Source organism: Elaeis guineensis, chromosome 16 (assembly GCF_000442705.2).
Source record: "Elaeis guineensis isolate ETL-2024a chromosome 16, EG11, whole genome shotgun sequence".
Lineage (NCBI taxonomy): Eukaryota > Viridiplantae > Streptophyta > Magnoliopsida > Arecales > Arecaceae > Elaeis > Elaeis guineensis.
Window position 1 is genome coordinate 26,522,596 of NC_026008.2, and position 6,796 is coordinate 26,529,391.

Consider the following 6,796-nt stretch of genomic DNA (forward strand, 5'->3'; position numbering starts at 1 on the left):
GCCACAATAAGAGAAAGTACTGTCAGTTCTATCGTGATTATGATCATGATACCGAATAGTATATTCAACTCAGAGATGAAATAGAAGTCCTGATTCGATGAGACTATCTCGAAAAGTTTCGATACGATCGTCCAACTCAATCTCCTGTCGATCGACAACCTCAGCTCCAACCTGAGGAAGTGAACAACAATCGATCAACAATGAGGGTTATCAATATGATTTTTGAGCGATCGAGAGACTGGGAGGGCAAACTCCGAAGAAGAGTCACTTAAAAAGCAATGACATGATAATGTAATCTCTTTTTCGGATGATGATGTTCAAGGAGTACAAACTCCTCATGATGATGTTGTTATTGTCTTGATGATGATAGCAAACTTTGATGTAAAAAGAATTCTTATGGATAATTAAATTTCGACTGATGTCTTATTCTACTCTATTTTTTCAAAAATATAACTACCGACTGACTGACTCAGAAGAGTCTCTACACCCTTGGTCGGTTTCACTAGAGATGCAGTCAGTGTGGAAGATGAAATTACTCTCCCTCTGACTATAGAAATCGAACCATAATAAAGTACTGTCTTCTTAACGTTCACGGTTGTATGAGTTTCTTCTACTTATAACGTCATACTCGGACGATTGGGACTTAATGCATTGAGAGCGGTAGTTTCGACTTATCATCTTCTTATTAGATTTCCAACAATGGATGGACTCGAGGAGATGCAAGGGGATCGGCAACTGGCCCAATGCTGCTTCATGATTTCTGTCGAAAGCAGCAAATCTGAAGACCCTCTGTCGGTTGGCAAACTTGATTAGAGAGATATTGAAGAAAGAGGCGAGCTGGTTGAACAACTGATTTCGATCCCATTGAGAGAAGAAGATCCAATTAAAACTATTCAAATTAGGTCGCTACTATCTGAGTTAGAGTGGAATCAGCTGGTGGATCTACTAAGGAGAAATGCTAATGTCTTTGCTTGATCGGTAGCCAACATATCTGAGATTCCACCAGAAGTAATAACTCACCAGTTAAATATCGATCCAAAAGTTAAACCGATTAGATAGAAAAAAAGACTTTTTGCTCTAGAGAGGTAGAAGGTCATCGATGAAGAAGTAGACAAACTTCTTATGGTGATTTTTATCTGAAAAGCCAATTATCTGGATTGACTAGCCAACATCGTGATGATGAGAAAAGTTAATAGAAAATAGAGGATCTGCATTGACTATACCAATCTAAATAAAGCATGTCCGAAGGACAGCTTCCCTCTATCGAAGATTGATCAGTTAGTCGATGCAACATAGGAACATAGACTTTTGAGCTTTATAGATGTCTTCTCGAAATACAATCAGATCCGAATGACATCCGAAGATAAAGAAAACACAATCTTTACAACCAACAAAGGCATCTAGTGCTCCAAAATGATGCCATTCGGCTTGAGGAATGCCAAAGTGATCTACCAACAGCTGGTCAACAAAGTATTTATGGCACAAATTGGATGCAACATGAAAGTTTATGTCGATGACATGCTGGTGAAAAACATCGAAATTCATAATCACATTTAAGACTTGGAGGAAGCTTTTAGCATACTTCAACGACATCGGATGAAGCTGAATCTGATTAAGTGTGACTCAATGTGACAGCTGAAAATTTTTTTAATTTTTTCATATCATAATAAGGAATCGAGGCTAACCCAAAGAAGATAAAGGTCATTATCAACATGAAGTATTCTAGCTCTAAGAAGGAGATACAGCAACTTAACAGAAGGATTGTCGTATTTAGCTGATTCATCTCAAAGTCGACAGAAAGGTGTTTGACTTTCTTTATGACTTTGCAGTAAATAAATAACTTTTCATGATTAGATGAGTGCCGATAGGCCTTCAAAGATCTGTAAAAGTATTTGACGTATCCCTCATTTTTTACAAAATTGAAGGAGGAAGAGATGCTGTATCTCTATTTGGCTACGTCATCAGAAGCAGTCAACTCGGTCCTTGTCTGGAAGGATAAAAATCAAATTCAACAGCCTATCTACTATACTAACAAAGTACTCCACAATGCTGAGATAATATACTCAAGGGTGGAGAAGATGATCTATGCTCTGATTATATCAACTCAGTGACTCCGATCGCACTTCCAAGCACACTTGGTAGTCATCTTGATAGATCAGCCTTTGAAGGCGATCTTACATCGACCAGACACCTCCAGTCAAATGATAAAATAGACGATCAAACTCAGTGAATTCAACATATAATATCATCCAGGACCATCAATGAAGGCTCAAATCTTAGCCAATTTTGTCGCCGAGTGCACTATACCCGACGATAAATCTGATCACAAATCCAATGATAAGTCAAAGCAATTTGAAAATTCAAAGGTCGAACTGGAATATGTTTGGGTGTTACATGTTGATGGAGCATCCAACACTCAAGGAAGTAGAGCCGGTCTCATCCTTACCAACTCTGAAGGAACCATAACTGAATATGCCCTTCGATTCAACTTTAAATCTTCTAATAATCAAGCCAAATATGAAGCCTTACCTGTCAGCTTAAAGATTGCGAAAGTGCTTAGTGTAGACAACTTGAAGGTCTTCATCGATTCACAATTGATCACTGGATAGGTCAAAAGGGAATTTGAAGCTCGAGACCCGATCATAATTAAGTATCTTCAAAAAGTAAGAGACCTCATCCAAACCTTCAAATATTTTAAGATCTCTCACATTTCAAGAAATGAAAATGCACGTGCCAACATACTATCTCGACTAGCGACTACTTCTTCCAATCTACTCGATCGAACGTTCATCGAATATCTCGAACAATCGAGTATCGACAAGATCTATGAAGTGCATCAAATAAATAATGAACTAAATTGGATGGATCTGATTATTCAGTACTTAACCAACGGTATTCTTTTCAAAAATTCATCTGAAGCCAAACGACTAAGATGAATGACTTCACAATATGTATTAATAAACGAATAGCTATATAAGAGGTCATTCTCACTTTCATTGCTTAAGTGCCTGAGACCTACTGAGGCCAACTATGCTCTCCGAGAAGTCCACTGAGGGATTTGTGAAAATCACTTGGGGGACAAATTGCTAGCCTACATGATAAGGATACTACTGGCCTACCATGAGGAAAGATGTAGCCGAGCTTGTTCGAAGATGCGAAGCATATCAAAAGTATGCCGACCTATAGCATCAACCAACCAGCCAGTTGATCTCAATCATTGCACCATGGTCATTCGCACAATGAAAAATCAACATACTCGGTCCCTTCCCTCTGGTGACTGGTCAGAAAAATTTTTTAGTCGTTGTGGTGGACTATTTCATCAAGTGGGTGGATGCTGAACCTTTGACGCAAATTATCGAAGGAAAGATGAAAGATTTCATTTAGAAATCCATCATATGTCGGTTTGGATTGTCACGCACTATTATTACCGATAATAGTTGATAATTTGATAATCAAAAATTTAAGGAGTTTTATGCAAAACTTCATATCATGCACAAACTCACATCCATCAGCCATCCACAATCAAACAGTGAAGTAGAAGTGACAAGATGAACAATTCTACACAGTCTCAAGATCCGACTGAATGAAGCCAAAGGCCTATGAGTGGAAGAGCTATATCTGATTTTATGGGCTTATCAGACGACCCCTTGCATCCCAATGGGAGAATCACCATTCAATCTAATATATGGAATGAAAGCAATGATCTCATTGGAGATTGGACTGCCATCAATGAGGGTCGAACAGTATATAGAACATAGTAATTTCGATTGTTGAAGAGTCGACTTGGACTTGCTCTCAAAAATTTGACAGCAAGCATAGATAAGAATGGCTGCATACCGATAAAGAGTGGTCTGATATTACAATGCAAGAGTTAAACCGAAGGTCTTCCATCCTAAAGACTTGGTCCTGAGAAAAGCAAAAATTTCAAATCCTTGGATCAAAGAAAACTATCTCCAAACTGGGAAGGCCCCTATAGGGTGATCGAAACACTTCGCCCAGGCACATACTGACTAGAGACCCTCAATGGAATGACTGTCTTCCAGACATGAAATATCGATAATCTACGAATGCACTATCAATGAAGTTGTCTACATATAATAGTATATTCAAACTTTTTACTTTCAATCAAATATTCGATTATCTACAAATATGGTGTCTGACTGATGACCAATATACGTACCGACCTAATTCATAATGGATGACTCTACATATCAACACCAGGCAGACGACTACATATGCCGACTCAATTATGGTTAAGTAGAATAATATACCGACTCAACTATGGTTGAGCGAAATAATAAGCTGACTCGACTTCGATCAAACAAAAGATATACTAACTCAACTCTAGTCGATCGATGGATATTCAGCTAGCCTCCGTATATCAAATACTTTAAAAAAATTATGCTTAAAATTTAGTTGGCTAATACCCGACTAACAAGCAAATTCTATGACTTCGACTATCGATTATTATTCATCTACCAACTGATAGTCAGTTACATTAACAACAATTATCTATGATAAATGACACATCCAAAAAAATTCGACACTTGAAAAAAAAGATCCTTTCATTTATCAACAGAGGATTACAAAAATCAGACTAAAGTCCAGTTACAAAAATAAAAGTCAAACTAAAATTCGGTACAAAAAAAGAAAAAGAAAAAGTGAAGACCTATCTACGCCGACTGCTGCTCAGTCTCCTTAGCTGCTGCTTCGATCTCTTGGACCACGATAGTTATCGGTTCTATTTTAGTCAGCATAGGTATGACTTCTTCAGTCGGAGCAGTCACTTCGTCAGTCGGCTCTACTTCTACTGCTCTCTCTTTAGAGCCCAAGATAGTGATGCTGCTCAGATCTAGGTTCAGATAATTTTTTTGATAGCATCTTTGCCATCTTCATACCCGCCCAGTAGGCCGCATTGCCACTCTTGAAGATTTCATTCTTAAAGTCTTCAAACTTTTTGTAATCCTCAATGGCCCGCTCTTACGTCTGATTAAAAGCTTCTTAGGTGGTCTTCATCTCTTCTTTGGTGGATGCCGACACTGCATCGGCTAGTACCAACTTCAACTCAGTGACCCGATGTCTCTCCCACTCACCCTCCAGCTTGCGAAAACAATCATCACATTTCCTCCAAAGCCGACTGATTGTGCTCTTCTTTCTCTTGATCCGCTCCTCTTGGAACATGACTGACTGCTGAGCCGACTCCAACTCAGCTCGAACCGACTCTAGCTTGACTTTCACGCAGAAAATCTCTTTCTGGTACTTCCCTTCCCGCTCAGTTGCCACTTAAAGGTGCTCTACAGTGGCAACTTTGCTAGCATTTACGACTGTAATCTTCGAATATCTATGATCCTTTGCTACCCTCTTTCCTATGCCGACATGTCGTGCGCCAGTTGAAAAGAAGAGAGAATGGTTAGAAAAAGCAAGTAGAAGAGGCACAAACAGAAAATGGATTATCAACTTACACTGAGGATTGTCAGATAAAATGATGAGAATACGTCGGTCATGGTTCGACTCTTCCTATTCTCCAAATCAGATGGGAGAAGCACAGCCTCTACAAGCTGCTTCACCAGTGTCAGGTTCGCTAGGACCGACTCACCTGATGGCACCCGAATGTTGCAATGCTCCATCCAGCCTTCCGGAGCCTCACTACTAAATAGCTGAAGCTTCTGGTGCCTTCCCTCGCTCCTGGGCAGATGGCTGATCAACTAGAGCCGCCATCCTTTTGGGCGTAGGAGGTGCCCAAGATATTGTTGACCCCTGATTGGCTGGCTCTGAATCGACGATCGTGATGGCATCATGATCACCTGGTTGCCTAATCAGTGAAAGAACTCCGACTGGTGTTAGGGCCACTAGAGCCGATAGTACAATGATTACTTTTGTATGGGCCTCAGAAGCAACTACCAACGATGCTTCGGTACGAGCCTCAGAGACTGCTACCGATGATGTGTTGGATTGACTCTTCTTCAGAGCCTGAGATGGCCTTGCACCAGCAGCGGGCCTCTTCTTGGCGATGGCAAACCGTCAAATTTCATCTATTGAAGGTCACATCGAAGATTGCATAGCTACAAGCAGAAGACAACAACAACTTAGCTACAAATTTGAAATCATATGACAAAAAAAAAAATTACACTATGCTATACCTACGGCAAGCACTGACCTAAGTTTGGCATCGTACAGAGCCTGCTCCGTCAACAGCTCTCATTGCGAACGAACTTCCATGTCTTTCAAATGTAGAAAGTCTTTTCGATCAATGACATCGATTCGGTTGTGATCGTTCGGATTCACTCTTGATGCACCCTAAGAAGTCAGAAAACCCCAAGATAAAGAAGAAAAAATAAAAAAAAATTGATTCTTCCATCGATGGATAGAAAAAGAAAGATCGAAGAAAAAGGATAAACCCTTCTTCGGATTGAAGAACCACCAACCCTTGGCCTTAAGATAAGGACGAAGAATAAAGAAAGCATGAAAGAGAGATGGTCTAGGATTGATCGAGATCATGTGGCACAACAAAGTGAAGCTGAAAATGAGTCGAATGGAGTTTTGGGACAGCTGGATAGAATAGATCTTATAATAATCAAGAAGATTCCGAACAAACTCCAAAATCGAAAAGCGAAGATCGGTCCGAAGGTCCTCTATATATATCACTACCTGATCTAGAGGAGGAGAATTCACTTGACCATCCAGACCAGGTGCAAAAAGCTAAAATTATTTTGAAATGCGATATTGCTTTTGGAGCCGAAGGACATTGGATTCGAACAAGGAAAAAGCTTCCACGTTCAGATCCGAAGGGGAATCA